Source organism: Malaclemys terrapin, chromosome 4, assembly GCF_027887155.1.
Source record: "Malaclemys terrapin pileata isolate rMalTer1 chromosome 4, rMalTer1.hap1, whole genome shotgun sequence".
Lineage (NCBI taxonomy): Eukaryota > Metazoa > Chordata > Testudines > Emydidae > Malaclemys > Malaclemys terrapin.
Window position 1 is genome coordinate 50776993 of NC_071508.1, and position 13953 is coordinate 50790945.

A 13953-nucleotide genomic window follows, 5' to 3' on the forward strand; every position below is an offset into this window, starting at 1 on the left:
ACCATTACAGGAACCAGCCTGTTGGGTATGGGGGTTGGTTCCAGTATAAAAGGGAGAAGCTGGGGCTGGCTGCCCTGCCACCTTCCCGTGGTGCTGTGAGCAATAGGCCATGGTCCAAGTGACTCAGCCCCCCCGTCATTACAGCCATAAACAATGACGTAACAATAAGAACGCCTGTGTGGGCTCACGCAGAGCCCCACCCTTGCGCAACAGGCCACGCTCCGCCCCCCGCTCTTATCACCCCTTTCCCCGCCCCCCATCAGAGTCGCTCCTCCTCCTGCCCGTCTCTTCAGCGCCTGGCCTCCGCCCCCAGGGGGCGGGCTCTCGGGCCCGGCCGGAAGTGAGCGCACGGCGGCGGGCTCGTCCCTCCAGTGACTTTATCCGCGGCGGCGGCGGCGGCAGGGACGGGAAATGGCTGTTGCCGCGGGGCAGCGGCGCGGCGAGGTGAGAGCGGGGCTGGTAGCCGGGACCCCTGGCCCGCGCGGTGGGTCTCTCTGCGAGGCGGCTCGGTGCCGGCGGCTGGCCCTGTGCGGTATCCGGGCTTGTCCTTTTCCCGGGGCTGGGGCCCCTGCGGCGCCTGGCGCCCCTCCCGCCGGGACCCCGGCATTGCCGCCCCGTCCCGCAGCCGCCAGGGCGCTGTGCCCGGGGCCTGCCTGGCTCCTGCTCGGGCGCTTCCCCCGGGGCTACGGCCAGTGAGGCTGGCGCCGAGCAGCTGCCTGGATTCAGCTCTCGCCGGTGCCGTGCGGGGCAGGGGGACTGGCCGTGTCGGCAACTCTCGCTGCTTCCCCCCCGGCTCGGGCCTCCTACCGCCCTTGGTGTCGGTCCCCCGGGGCTCCGGATGCTGTGATTCCTCCGGGTGACTTTCCGCCTCGCAGGCGCGGGCCGGGCCCGGGACGCAGCGGGGCATCCCGGCACAGTTAGCCCCGGGTCTGAAGCCGTCGCTGTAACGTGCTTTTCCTTTATGTGGGTTCAAGTTTGTCTGGGGGGTGGCTGCCCATAAACTGTCACGTAAAAATACCTAGTAACTTCTCCCTGTTAATTGCATTATTTCAAGCGGTAGAACAACATTTCTTTTAATCTCAAGATCTTTATTGCAAGATCTCTTGAACAACATTTTGCATTTATATAACATCATTCACTCCCAAGGATCTGATTGCATTTCAGAGAGTGTATATGATGTCAGGGTTGCTACCTTGGGTGGACTGGAGGGGTAGGTGTTAACTGGTATCTAGCTTAGCGAACAACCATGAAAGCAAAAAAACCTTTGGTGCTGCATACTGAATCAAATGTATATTCTTACGTAAAGTACAACCCCCCCCTCCCCAATGCCAATGTAGAGTATATGGGATCTCAGTTGTTATCGCCAAAACCACAAAAGTTAAACTGCATTTAACTTGGTTTATTGTATCATGGATAGCTGAGGAGCTTAACTGATCACGTGTTGGTATTTGACCCTGTTGTTTCAGTTAAGCTGAGCATTTCAACTCTGATTCTTAAACCACTAAGTTGTCTCTTTTTAAATTACTTTTTAGACATAATCACTTTCCCCTTTGTAATCATAGTAGTCTATGTACTTTCATCTAAGTCTTATTTTTTATTGAAGCCAAGAAAATATAAAACATGCACATGTTTTTGGTAGTATAAATAACTTTTTTGAAGATTGTCTAGTGCTTGGGGAGGAAAGATTGGCAAAGAGGACACTAGCAAGAAAATAACTGGAAGAGGGAAATATGGAAGGTTGAAGAAAGGAAAATTAGTCTTAGTGATGTTTATAACTACTGTGTTAAATGTGCTCCCAAAAACAGTGAAATGAAAGTGATAGTTCTTTAGTCAACAAAACACCAAGGTGTAAAAATAACTAATGTATTTCGGTAGAGGAGAATCTCCTATTTTGAAGAAATGGATGGATGTAAAATAACTGGAAATCCTAATATTTGCAAAGGAGACCTTTACAGCTCCTATTGAGAATGTAGTATGTGCAGCAAACATGAGTGAAATCCTAAAGAAAATGGAAGGGAAGGATAAACTGTAAGGGGGAAAAATTAAGTTACAAAAAGGGAAGTATCTTGTGGTCCACTGATAATGCTTGTTAGTTCAGAATGGAGTTCAGCCCTCATTCTGGCAGAGGCTGTTTGCTTTTCCTTGTAATACTTCATCACTCTATCTCAGTAGTCTTGAAACTTTTTTGATCGTGCATGCCTATCAGTAAAAAATTTTTGAGCATGCACCCCTGCCATGCCGAAGTATGCCCCCCCCCCAAAAAAGCGCTCCTCCTGCCGTGCACTCCCAAGGATCCTCTTGCGCATCCCCTGCAGATTAGACCTGAAAGAGAGGTTTCTGTGGTGGCCTTGAGGGAGAAAATAAGTTAAACTTAATTATGTTATCAGGTCCTCTCCAGAAAAATGGAGAGAGACAGAGAGGGGCAATTAAAAACAGGAGAAACTGAAATAAAGTGCAGTGAGGAAAGATGAGCATGAATAAAGGAGTGATGGAACAAGGAAGCTGCACTGAGTAAAAAAAAAAAAAACAATGCCTGGTGGAAGAAGGTTAGACCCAGAGAAACAAAAAACGAATGCTTGCTTTTAAAGGGGTGAGGTAGTCAACAGAAAAATGACTAACAATCTAATTGTGGTGCTTTTTTAAAGGAGCAAAATCACCTTAAAATGTACTTCAGTCTGAAAATGGTTTACCTGCTGTTACTTCTAATAACACATAGAGAAAATCACAGTAAAGAGATTAGACAACAATTTTTTTTCCCCCAGTTGGCTTACTTTAACTTAAAATGCTTTATGTAGTGAGTTTTGGATCAGTTTTGATTTCATTTAAATCTTGATCCTGCTAGTGGATTGTCTGTGGTGATCTGTGTCCTCAAGGAGTACCATTGTTGATGGGGCTCTGCGGGGCATAAGGTTCACCTGCACAAATCAACAAAAATAAATGTGGGAGGAGAGGCTAGTCATTTTTCCCTTTTGTGTGGGACATTCAACAGTAATCAAGAAACAAGCTACTTAAAAATAGGAAAATATGATTGTAAAACCACAAAAATTGTCACAGGTCTTTGGGAGCAGATGTAATACCTGAAATTTCATTTCATTTCATTCTTCTTCTCTTTAAATTGACTGGATTTGAAATTGATTATGTTCCTTACCCTCGATTGCTAGTTAAAACTAAAATAGTATCTCTATCTGTAGAGCCCCATGTGGATACAAATTTTGTATCGACATCCGATCTGCGTTCTACAAATATGGCCCGTGTATAGCTGCATCCGCGGATGTGGATATCCACAGATATAAAGTGGATTGCTGCAGATTTGCAGGGATCTAGATTGCTACTATCAATAAATAGCTTCATGCAATTGACGAGTTTTTGTTCGACCCATTGTCAGTTCCTCATTCGGTAATGTCTCTGTGTGGTCCTTTAAATACCATCTGAATGTAGTAAACTGAGATTTGAAATACATTTTAACTCCTAGAATCAATATCACTGAACTCCAGTCAGAAAAATACATTGAAATGGAATGTTAACTGTTTTTTGGGGGTGTACACCTATAAACCTTTAAATGAAGTTTAATGGCAATGTATAAAGAGTTAACAATTCTTGATGTAGTAAACATTCCAGTGTATGGGGTTTGTTTTTTCTTTAGAATTCCAAACCCCATCCTGTAAAATGCAATATTACATTTTGAATTGAACCTACTGAAGTAGAAGAGAAAAAGTTTTTGTCTGAAATTTGAGTGACTGCCTTTCGTATCTATGGTTGAAGAATTTACTGTAGCATTCCATTTTCATTGGGGAAAGTACAGCAAAGTTTGAAAAAAAATTGTTAAAGAATATAAATCAGTTGCATGGATGTGTAGATCTAATTAACAATTTGCTGTACATATTTTAAAAAGAATGAGGAAATGGATTTTTAGCTACTTGGCAAGGCTAGATAGAGTTCATTATTTATCCCACGTCAGTGACACAACCTCTTAATACAGCACTCTTTGTACTTTTTTATACATCAAAAAGGGTAGTTGCGGTATCGTTATTGCAGGAGAGTGAAGAAGTCTGGATTCTAGATTTGGCAAGTACGTGAAGGAGGAAATATTTGCTAAATGTACTTGTAGTAATGAAATCTGCACATTCTGAAAATGATTTGGAATCAAATGTTGGCTTTTCAAAGTGCATATGATGAAATTTTTGTGGGAAAGCTTACCCACAATAACGTAACTATTTTAATGTGTAGTGCTTATAATATACAATGCACATCTCATAAACTCTGTGTAGCAGGTGTGAAGGAAGTAGGTGGCTCAGGACATTTGCAATAGGATATACTGTCATCAGTTCAGACCTAGATGTCAATAGTGTTATCACTGTGTGGTTACCTCGGTGAAATGAGTTGGTATAAATTGAGTTCATAGCATACAAGTTTCAAGATAGCTTCACTATTTTGGTACCTCCACAAGTAGCTGGCATGTGGCTTACTCCTGGCTTTTCTGGTTGAAGTGCCTTGTTAGATTTTCTCAAAAGCGTGTAGCAATCTGGGACTCCCTGGGGTAAAGGGTATTTTTTGAACAGTAAGTTTTTTTTTTTTTTTTTTTTTTTTTTTTTTTTTTTCCCCCCTCATGTTTTTTCCCTACTTGTGAAGTTTTCCTGCTGTGGAGAATATCTTGCTATAAATTGCTTGCCATTTGGTTAGTCCTCTCTAGTGTTTTATTGCTGCATATTATTCTGTACGAGTTTTCTCCACTATCTCTTAAAGGGGCAATGATAGTTTTTCCTTAAACAGGAAAAGTCTGTACATTCTTTAAATTCCACCTAAGCCATCATTATGTGTTCAGCAAATACACGGTAGTTTAATTCTGTAATATTTAAAAGCAAAACAACCATAGGGACTACTTTAAAAAAAACAAACCTCTTCCCCCCCCCCCCCCCCCCACCCAGCCAAAGGCCTAAAAAACTTGGGCTATTGTACATCAAGGCATTACTTTAAAAAGAAGGTTGGACATGTACCTATAATTTACCATCAGTATTTAGTGCTGGAATTTTTAGAACTTTATTGGGTGGTAAGATTGCTGATAGTTGTAAAGTTTCTCTTAGAAAATGACTGATAAATAATGTACACTGCATTTGAGTGTACCGTTGTGTACCTCACTGAAATGAATGATTATAAATAACAGGTTAAATGAAATTGTGATCAATACCTCATATTTTGGGACAGGAAATTGCTGTCCAACTCTGCTTAAGTAGATCAAGAATGTTAAATGTAGTGTGAGCAGCTGGTGATTACCTCTGCTTGGGGTAATAAGATTTCTCTATAGAAAAGACATCCTTGTAATTCCCAGTTAATTTTTTTTAATCTGGATCTGAGAAGTTTTCAGTTTGTTAGAAGTTTAAAATTCTGGAAAAATGAAAGTACTCTGGAATTAATTATTCCTTATTTGGGTTTTCCACCTAAAATTATAAATTCATTCCTAATCTTCTCAATAGTGACATTGCTGTTAGAATGTTGTACACTGTTACAATTTTCCTGTTTTGGTAGGCAAAACATAATATATTGTAATTTAGGGAATATCATGTTCCTGCTGGGTAGCCTTATCTGTAGCAGATAAGTTTAACATTTCATCTTGCAGTTTCCTCACAACCTTAATATTGATACAGCTTTTAAAATATTACTTTTCTAATAGATTTATAAAATGATCTACTTGGAGATCAGTATTGAGTAAACAGATAAATGTCAACGTCTGATGAATGTTTTTTGTTAAAGTATTGCTTGGGGGAAATACTCAATTAGTTCAGAGCCATGAAAACAGGTTGCATAATAGTTGGCAGATATATGGCTTAGTAAATCTAATCAAATAGCAGTACACTTGCTGTAAATAAGTTTATTCACTCTCATTGCTAAAGACAGATTAATTCAGTTCTGTCAATTGGAGAAAAAAGAGCAATTTATTTTTTGGATGTTGTTCAATGTGAAATTCTGCTTCCATATGCTGTCTTTGGAATCTATAGCAGAAACAAAACAAACAATTAGGTACTTCTTTGCTCCTTCCCCGTTGATAGTGATGTGGGACTCAATGATCCTCTGAGTGGACAGGAGCAGAAAACCTGCTGTCTTAACATAGAGGGTCCATTTTATGGCATCCTGTCTCTGGCTCCACAGAAGTCCCTTTCTGGGTGCTATACCTGGATTAGATTTTGTGGGTGGGTACAGGCTCAGCCACTCATGCTGTGATCTGTTCCCACTCCATGGTGTGTCTGTGTCCCTGTGGGAATTAATGCTGATCCCATCAGCTTTATGCATTTTAACACTGGAGTTGCCCTCAGGTGACCCTGCTGCCTCTTTTTCCCTGCTGTTTTTTTGGGGTGGGAATGGTTTGTTTTCTCTCTTTTGGAAGCTTGGGAATGGGGGTGACCATAGAGTTAGAACTAGGCAGCGGGGTGACTGATAAAACTTCTCCCGGAAGTGGAGCAAGGAATCAAAGAAACCAGTTAAGGTATTTGCCTTGTAACTTTAATCAAACTTGCTTGTTAGATCTGTTTGTAACTAGAACTGCATCATTGTCTATTGGTTGTATCCTTCAAAGGTGTTGGAGATAATATGTACAACAGATACAGCCCAGACTTATGTCAACATAATTGATGCTAATGCATAGACAAAGTACACAGGTGTCTTAGTTCAACTTCAAATGCAGGGGAAAATCAGCGAAGTGGAAAAGGGAAACTGTCAGATTTTATTTTCAAATAAAATATTGCAATCAATTAAAAAAAACATAGGTATTTGACAAATGCCATTTAAGTATTTGGATGGAGAATTGTGCTCTTGAAGGCAAATAGGTGAAGCACCTTGCTTTAGATCTACATTCTAATGGTATTGGCTTCAGTATATCGCAGTAGTTGAGATAAGAGCAACAATTTTGAGTCTTTTGGGGTTATTTCCAGTGTTTGGAAGACTTGACTGAAAGCACAGTTACACCTAGCTGTTAGCTAGGCCTAGAGCTTCTAATGAATTCCAGTTGTGTCAAACACCTTTCATGAATTTTTAACACAAGATCAGTAACAATGCAGGCATCTCTCATTTTTCTTGCCCCTGAGATTTGAATTTAAATGCAATGCTGCTGTGAATCCTAGAGCCTGAGAAAAGAGTTCTACTCTGATCACTCACCCTTCTGTTTGCAAATCTTGTGGAAGTTTAACTAGGTACTCTTAATTGCCTTCCGAATTTGATAAGTTACAATTTTAGGCATTTTTCACTCTGGTATATAAGAGAATTTTTGGCAGATGTTGTGCAGTCCACATTCAAAACCAAGTTAGACAGTCTGTTTTGTATTAACTCAAATTGAAGGAGCATTAGCTGTGATATATTAATCATATGAATTCAACATTAAAATGTTGGCATACATGAAATCAAGTCTTGTTAAAGCTATTGCAGTCCCACCAAGTGCATCTGATTTTCCCCTCCCCCCCCCCCCCCTTACTAGAAAACTGCAGTCCAGTTATAGCCAATGATGGAGAATCGGAGAACAGGTTTAGACATTTGGTTTGGCTTTCTGAATACCCTGTCTAAAGACAAGCCTTGAATGCTGTGATCAAACTAAGTGTGTGCGCAATGACAGAATGTCTGCCTGGCAAAAATAAAACTAGAAAGGAACTCTGACTTCCATTAATATACTTCTATCCTAGCCTTTCTTGGCTATCAGATGTAATTGGGTTTTTCTGTCGGTGGAAGTATGCAACTGTTGACTACTTCATTGTATGAAAGTGATTCATGATAGAAGATCTTCTGAACTTGTAAAGTCATTAATAGACAACTTTTTCTAAGGATGGGCTCTTTTATATGTTGGTAATCATGGGTATATTGCCACAGATGTGTAGCACTGCACCGTACTTGAGAGACAAGATATTGAGTGTTGATATCAAACCAGGGCCTAAAGATATCCACTTGCCCATGGAGAATGGGATACTTTTCCTAGAAAAAGTGAGTGCCTGAGTCATCAATTTGTTCAAAACTTAAGCTTTACTTATTTAAATCCCTTTAATGTTTGAAAATAGCCCGTGTAAACTGATGCAGTTTTGATGAATCAGAAAGATATTGCATTGCTTCTGCTGCTCTTAATTTTTCCAAGCAGCACCAAAGTGAAAATCATGTAATTCTTGACAGTTGCTGCTGACCAAAGGGTTCTGAATAGTGCCAGTGAGTATGCTGAATCTCGTTCGCTTTCCCAAGCAACAGCAGAATAATACTTGAACTCAAAGCAGTTTTCCTGCTGCTATTCAGGAGCCTCCGGGCAAGAGTGAAACTGTTACAAATCATACCAATTTCACACTATTACTCATAGCTTTGTCAAGCAGTAGTGCCTGGAGTTTATTCAGAGGATGATCAAAAAGTACAGCAGGCTGGAGAAAGATAAAATAGTGGACACATCCATTCTCATAGCCCCCATGAATCTCTGGTGGTGAGGAAGGGAGAGACCGAAGTTTCTCCCTTCTAGTAGTTGTGAGGAAAGGAAATGATGGAAGTGAAGCTCTATCCCTCATCTCTGCACATCTATTTAACTAGCCAGCTGCTGGTATAAAAGATTGAGGGAACCAGGCACTGCACGCTGCCTCCTCAGCAACTGGTGTGAGAAGTAACTACAGGGTTAGCAGTCTGTGGCAAGTAGGTTCAGTCCTTCAGTAGGTGACGAGTAAATATTTTGAGAGAAACCTTTTCAGAAAACTGTATTGCAATGTTCTGCTACCAAGAGAATTGTGAATACATAAGTGTGCACCATTTCAAAGCAGTGGGCACAACAGGCATGCCGCTACCTTGCATCAATGGAGTACAGTACTCTATTTGCTTTCATAGAAAATGCCTTGATTGCAGAGGTGTGTAGAATAAAAACGAGTTTAATTCACCACAGATTCCTATATGCTTCAATGATTTTTCTAACATTGTTGCTATGCCCCTTATGACTTATCTGAAATGTTCTTGGGGGAGTAGGAAAACTGGTGACCTTCTGAGAAGCTGTGTGACAGCCATAACAACTCTCATTTGGGACCATATTTTTTTAAAGCGTGCTGGGAAAGATGCAAAACATCTGTCTGGTACTAAAAAAAACATAGGCATGTTTATGCAAACTGGTGATAGGATAAATTTACAAAGAAGTGTGTACAACACTTCTCTTTAGTCTTCACAACTGAAGAATTCCATTAACATGTAAACATCCATTAGCATAAACTAGATTTAAGCCAAAGACTAGACTTTGGGGGAGGAGGGGAAAAAAGGCTTTATAAAACCTAATATAAATAGGGAACTCTTCCAAACTTTCAATTTAGTGTTCTATTTTTCAGCATTTCCATAAACTGTTGTCAGCCCAAACACCACAGCAGAACCTGATGGCAAGTCTATGTTCAAGCTGAGCGAAATGTAAAAATAAACAGTATGAAGGGGAAAGTAAATTTAAAAGAAAATATTAGTAAGAAAGTAGGGCTGTCAAGCGACGAGAGAGATTGTGATTAGCCGCACTGTTAAATAATACAATATTAATTTAAATATTTTGAGAAGTTTTTTCTACATTTTCAAATACATTAATTTCAGTTACAATACAGAATACAAAGTGTACAGCAGGGGTGCTCCACCGGCAGCACTCGCCTTTTTTTGGCGCACGCCAGACGAAAAAAGTTGGGGATCACTGGTGTACAGTGCTCAGTTTATAATATTTTTGATTACAAATATTTGCACTGTAAAAATATAAACAAAAGAAATAGTATTTCAGTTCACCTCATACAATTACTGTAGTGCAATCTCTTTATCATGAAAGTTGAACTTACAAATGTAGTATTATTTTTTTTATTATATTGCACTCAAAAATAAAACAATGTAAAATTTTAGAGCCTACAATTCCACTCAGTCCAAATTCTTGTTCCTCCTTTAGAGGAATCTTGCCTTATTGAAGGGCTAAGATTTTTTTTATCTCAGCAAGTCAATATTCTGGAGATGGGAGGGTGAGAGTTGTGCAGAATAAGGGTGAATTCTTGATGCTGCTCCAGTTGTTTCTGGATTCACCTCCTGTCTGCAGAGAGTTTCATCTTAGAAATCTGCATTCAGTGCTTGAGGGTGGGGTGGGGGGAAGCAAGCAATGACTTGTGCATGAGGAGGATCCAGGAGGTGTCTTGCTGCTGCTTAGGGAAAGGGTGGTTTCTGGTACCAGGATTGCTTCCTTTTACTGAGCTAGGTGGGCTCCCTTCAGCTGAGCAAGCCCTAGTTTGCGAGGGAGGGTAGATTATTACCCAAGGGACTCCGCATGCAGCAGGGGAAGAGAGGCTGAGCTTGCCAGACCCCTGTTCTCTATGGGTATCCCCTGGAATGAGAGCCCAGCCTGGGGTCACTGAAGCATGGTGTGGGGATGTCAGTCCCTGGAGTGAGGAACCAGCCAGGGGCAATGGCACATGGCGAGGGGGTGGGTGTCAGTCCCCAGAGCGAGGGGACTGGCCAGGAGTAATGGGACACAGTGTGGGAGGGGTGTCGGTCCCTGGAGCTTGGGGGGGCATGGTGGGGTCAAGATCCCTACCTCTCCATTGGAGCTGGGATGGGAGCCTCTTCTTCTTCTCATTTCCTCTTCTCTTCCTGTCCTCTAGAGGTAGGTTGGGTTATTGGCTTGACCGGACACTGTGCAGCCAATGATGCCATTCCTGCCCAGAGGTATGTGATTAATGCTGCTTAAAAAAATTAGCACATGAATTTTGTTTTCAGTTAATTGCAGGCATTAACTGTGATAGACAGCCCTACAAGAAAGTTTGTACACCTCTACCCCGATATAATGTGGTCCAATATAACGCAAATTCAGATATAATGCGGTAAAGCAGCACTCCAGGGGACGGGGCTGCTCTACCTCGTTATATCAGAATTTGTATTACTGCAAGCGGTTCCTCCGTGCGCACACACATACACCCCGTTATTTGCTGTGGCCCTCCCCAGGGCTCCCCCACCCCAGCTCACCTCCGCTCCTCCTCCATGGGAGGAGGCGGAGGCAGAGGTGAGCTGGGGTAGGGGGGCCACAGTAAGGGCGGGGGACGCAGAGGAACTACTCCCCGCCCCAGCTCACCTCCACCACCAGCACCACCTCCTCCTATGAGACACCACTCAGCTCCACTTCTCCGTCCCAGGCTTGCCGTGCCAAACAGCTGATTGGCGCAGCAAGCCTGGGAGGGAGGGGGGAGAAGCGGAGCTGCGGCGTGCTCGTGGGAGGAGGCGGAGCGGAGGTGAGTTGGGGGGAGGGCTGCAGCAAGTAATGGGGGGGGGGCTCAGAGGAACCGATCCCCGCTCCAGCTCATCTCCGCCTCCCCCCCTGAGCATGCTGCCACAGCTCCACCTCTCTTCTCCCCCCCCCCCCCCTTTCCAGGCTTGCCGGGCCAGACAGCTGATTGGCACGGCAAGTGTGGAAGGGAGGGAGGCGGGGAGAAGCGGAGCGGCACGCTCCGGGAGGAGGCAGAGCGAAGGTGAGCTGGGGCGGGAAGTGGTTCCTCTCTCTCTCTACCCCAATATAACACAGTCTCACCTATAACACGGTGAGATTTTTTTTTGGCTCCCCGGGGACTGCGTTATATCGGGGTAGAGGTGTATAGGGATGTTGTGCCCCTTGAATTATGCCTTAAATATATTCTCTTTGTGTATGCATGTAATGGAAGGAACACACAGGAACCATATTCCTGCACTAGTATAGTGATGGGTGTTGAGGGCAAATCAGTTCAGTGAGAAATTTAGGTTGAAATCAAGAAGGAAATGGAACATAGACTAATCTGTAGCTATAAGGCTTGGAGGCAGCTAAATACAATTTTTTTAAATCTGGGCTCTCAATTCTATTGCAGGTTTAACATGCTGAGCCTGATTTATCTATTGCCCTGCACCTTGCATATCTGTGTACAGTGAGTGTGAAACACGACTGTTGGAAGCATTTTGTGTCCATTTTACACTCACTTTGCACTGGCATACGGAGCTACGTAAGGTTCAAAGCAATGGGGGAACTGATCCACTCTTTTTTTTTTTTTTTTTTTTTTTTTTTTTTGGTAGCGTGCATCTTTATAAAGTATCATAAGCTGGTGGAGTGGATCAGCTGGTTTAGCAATCAAAATATTATTTAGTGCAAAGTCCTTCCTAAAGGCTTTATTGTGAAGGACTTATTATAAAGTTTGTTACAAAGAAAAAAACCAAAGGCCTTTGCTTCCCAACCCTGCTTAATTATTTCCTCCACCTACCCTTAGCAGTTTGACGTCTAACCACAGAATTTGGGTAGTCTTTGCCCTAGCACAAACATAAAACATTTACTTAAAATAGACTTTGACACAATGTATTGTGCTTTGGAATGCCTTGTTGCTTGGATTAAACTTTCAAATATGGTTTGCATGTGTGTTGTGAGTTTGACTTAAGTTTTTAAATAAAAGGATATGAATTTGCTTTTATAAGTTTAACAGGGACCTGAAACTAAGGCAATTAGTTATAGGCATAAGAGGGAATCCTTCATATAAGAATTTTTTGGTTTTGGGAATGGGGAATGAAAATTAGTTTCAAGGACTTTTTCCCCTCTAGAACATAATAGTGGATTCTTAGCTGGAGGTCAGGAAAGCCACTCTCCTTTTTTCCATATGGATTTCTGCTCTGTACCACTCTCTCTTCCTCCACAGAAGTAATTGTGAATGGAAGAGGATTAATCATTTATGAAGAGCAGTTGATTTGTAGATCTATGAAACCATTTATTGATTTACAGACTTTTCATAGATCAGTAATCGAAATGTCGTAGTGTTTGCTAGCTGTCTGCAATACTTGCTTGTGAGGCACTCTTATTGTTAATCTCAATTCAAAACTAAATCAACTGTAAATTCTTAAAAGCAGTGACTGCCTTTATGTACAGTGCCCCATACATTGCAGGCTCTATAGCAATTATTTATAATAAGCTTTTGGTACTGGATGTACTTCACAAAAACTAATTTGTTTGCTGCTGTAGCTTTCCATATGTCAACTTCTGTCACAACAGGTGTTCTTTTAGGACATGTTGATTTCTTTCTGTGCCTTTTGAGGTGATCTGCAAAGGTATTTATAAAAATTGATCTTTTACTGCTTTATAATGAATAAAGAAGGCCTGAAAAGTTCAACAACAAGAAGCCTTATTTTATCTTCATGTCAGGAATGTCAGTTCTGGTCTTGCTGAAGGGCTGGCTTGGGAGCCACAGATGATGCGTATTCTCAACCCTTAACTGAAGAATGAGGGTGTAGAACCTTTGATTTCCTCTTTCCAGAATATTTGTCATTGAGGATAAATAGGTGTAATAAAAGCCTAAAGCAGAGCTGTAAACAGCTGCATTAAAAATCTCTTCCTGTCCTTTCCTCAGTTACCTCAAGAAGGCTCAGCTTTCACTCTTCTGGCTTACAATTTTATTTCACCAGTTGTCGTCTAGATTCATCCTGTGTAGAAAACCAACTTCTAATTTTAAAAACAGAATTTTTTAAAAGAGCAAAAGAAAAATTCATGTAAACTTTGTACATCATAAAGAACCAAAACCACATACAAGTCCAATTTTTGTTTCCCTTTGCATATTGTTGTACAGTTTATTTAGGTGCCTAATGCTCTCCATGTAGAGGGCATATCCAGCCCAGTAACGCTATGCTTTAATAAGCATAGCTTCACTGGTGTTTGTATAACCTCTTTGCAGAAACTCATTATTCATGATTTTTATCTTGCCATTTAATATGTATAATAGCTCAGCTGCTGTTGGTGAAAGTTTTCTGGCTCCGCAGCAAGTTGCCCATGTTTAACAGCTATAGAGGAAAGTGGAAATAGGTATAGTATGGTAAACACTGAAAATTCAGACTCAAGACCAGAGTCCTTGTGGCAGTCTATTGTACAATAGTGATGCATTTTAAAATGTGTTCCAATTTATTAGTTAGTACTGGGAAGAACTGTCTAATGGTTTGAACCATGGGATTGTGAAACAA

The 13953-nt window shown here is 41.6% G+C and overlaps 1 protein-coding gene across 1 annotated transcript in view; it reads left to right on the forward strand.

The window, feature by feature from the left end:
* The first annotated feature begins 355 nt into the window (after nt 1–355).
* Nucleotides 356–13953, forward strand: part of PIK3C2A (phosphatidylinositol-4-phosphate 3-kinase catalytic subunit type 2 alpha) — an 87112-nt gene continuing 73514 nt past the window's right edge. The window contains exon 1 of the mRNA XM_054026002.1: nt 356–444. The gene's annotated coding sequence lies outside the window, so the exon portion shown is untranslated. The remainder of the gene's footprint in view (nt 445–13953) is intronic.